The sequence below is a fragment of the Dromaius novaehollandiae genome, unplaced genomic scaffold, assembly GCF_036370855.1.
Source record: "Dromaius novaehollandiae isolate bDroNov1 unplaced genomic scaffold, bDroNov1.hap1 HAP1_SCAFFOLD_85, whole genome shotgun sequence".
Lineage (NCBI taxonomy): Eukaryota > Metazoa > Chordata > Aves > Casuariiformes > Dromaiidae > Dromaius > Dromaius novaehollandiae.
Window position 1 is genome coordinate 170001 of NW_026991300.1, and position 2500 is coordinate 172500.

A 2500-nucleotide genomic window follows, 5' to 3' on the forward strand; every position below is an offset into this window, starting at 1 on the left:
GGGGGGTGGGCTGGCACCCAACTCGCCCCTGCTTCTCGGTTCGCCACCCCCACCCATCGAGCTGCTTGCGGCCGGCACCCGGCGACCCGGGGCTGGGACCATCGCCGACGCCTCGCGCAGGTTTTTCGGACGCCTGGGAGCTCACAGGGCCACTCGGCCTCGCAGAGCCGGGTTCGGTGAAAGAAGCCCGAGGAAAGCGGCCCCTCGCCGCTCCAGCGGGCAGCACCTCGCACACCACGGGGCGCGCGCTGGAGAGGAGACCCCCCTGCCTGAACATCGGACACCGCCGCGCACCCTGTGACGGGGAGCACGGAAGAGCCGACCCGCCGGGGGCCCTCTCCGACGCGACCCGAACGGCCTCATCGATCGATCGAGATCGGTCAGGTCCTGAGCCAACTGCCCTGCCCGGCGTGGCCACCGAGGAGGCAGCCAGCGGCGGGCGCTGCGTGGGGGTGAGGGAGCAGCGTCTGCCAGAGGTGCCCGCTCGAGCCTGAACACCGGCCACCCCCCCGCGCTCCCTGGGACAGGGCGAGCAGGGAAGCACCGGCCCGCCGAGGGGCCTCTGCGACGTGTCCCGGGACGCCTCAGCGGGCGCTGCGTGCGGGTAGGGATGGGATCGGCAGCCGGAGCGCTGGCATCGCCCCGCGCTGCCTGCGGCGGAGAACCCCGAAGCCGGAGCCGCACGGGGCACCCCCGTGCCCCCCTTCGCTCTCGCTCTCGCTCTCGCCGGGCCAACCCGCGCTCCAGCCACTAGCCGCCGGCGAGCCCGCTCTCCGCGCTTCCTGGCACCTGGGACACGCTCGCGGGGCTGCCAGGGAGCTGCCGGGAGGCCGCCGCACCAAGCGCGCTCCGGTGGAGAGAACCGGGACGGGACCGCTCCTGCCTGCCCTCACAGGCCGCCTCACCCCTCTCGCAAGTCGGCTGCATGCGCAGGGGGCGCCCGGGAGCCAGTCTCCGGAAGGTGAGTGGTTGCTCACCTCTCTCCCCTACAGTCGTACCGCTAAGTCAGGCGGCGCCGGAGAGCCAAAGGACACCCGCCCCTCCTACCGGGGAGGGGCGCGGGAATGGCCCACGTCTACGATGACGTAACTGGAGGCAGCGACGCAGAGCGACCCCTTTCGCCGCTCCAGAGGAAAGCCGGGGGAAACAGGTCTACCGGTCACCACCCCGAAGGGCGGCCAAGTCTCGCCGGAGCCGGGTAGACCTGCTGACAGCGTGGGAGGCGGACCCGGGAGACGGCCTGCCACTTCTTCGCGCCTCCCGGAGCCCGGTCGACCGGCTGGCCGAGCCCCAAGCCCGGAGCCGGGTAGACCGGCACGCCGCGCGCCCCAGGCAGCCTCGCGGAGCCCGGTCGACCAGCTCGCCCCTCCGCGACCCCCGGATCCAGGTCGACCTGCTCGCCTCCGCGAGACCCAGCGGAGCCGCGTCGACCGGCTCGCCCCTCCGAGACTCCCGGAGCCGGTAGACCCTCTGGCCGCCGCCAAGGCAGCCTCCCAGGCCCGGGGGCGTGGGCCGGCCGCTGCCACGGCGGACCCGCTGCGCCGGCCGCTACCGGGACGGCCCGCCGCGCACCCCCGGTCGTCCGCCCCCCCCCGGCTCGAGCGCTTCGCTTGTTTGTTTGTTCGTTTCTTTCGGGGCAAGGGGTTCCGCTCGCTTCTTTTTGGGGTCGTGTTGTTTTTCGGGTTTGCTCTTGTTTCTTTGCGTTTCCGAGCACGCGCGTCTTTTCCCCTCCTTTTCCTGCCTTGCTGATTTTTCTCGGTTTTCTGTGTGGGAGCGCGGTGCCCCCCCCCCCCCCCCCGCCCCGCCCCGGCACGCGGTCCTACAGCAGGGGAAGGTGCTCACTTACGAATCTAGGTCTCTAGGTCTTGTCTGTCTGTCTGTCTGTCTGTCTGTCTGCCTTTTATTCCTTTCTTTCTTTTCCTCTTTCTTCCTTTCTTTCTTTCTTCTTGCCCGGCCGCTGCCGCCCCTTACCCCCTCCCTTTCCTGGTGCCTGCCTTGCTCCCCTCGCACTGCTTTCAACGCCCCGCCTCAGCAGAAATCCCTGACCCCGGGCTGACCGGCGCCCCGAGGCAGCAGGGGGGCCCCGGGGCGGGGCACGCGCGCACACAAACACACACTCCACACAGGCGCCGTCAGCGGGGCAGGGCGGCACTGGCCCGCCAACAACCCGTGATACCGCGCCTGGCGCGCGCCCCCCGCCCCCCCCCCCCAACAAGGCAGCGGAGGGTGCTTGTGTGCGAACCCGCGCCGTTCGCGCCTTTTTTTTTTTTTTTAATCGGTTCTCGCGCCGTCCGCCCGCCGGCCCCCCCCCGCGCCCCCCCCCCCCCCCCCGCCCGCCTTTTCGCCGCCGCCAAGCCTGCTTGTTCCCTCACGTTCCCCGGCCGGGGCCGTTCCGTTCCGAAGCCTCGGGGTTCCGCGCGCCTCTGGGAGCCGAGGCGGAATCTTCGCGCCCCCCCCCCACCCCCCCCCGCGCGCCCCCCCCCCCACCCCGCCCCGACCC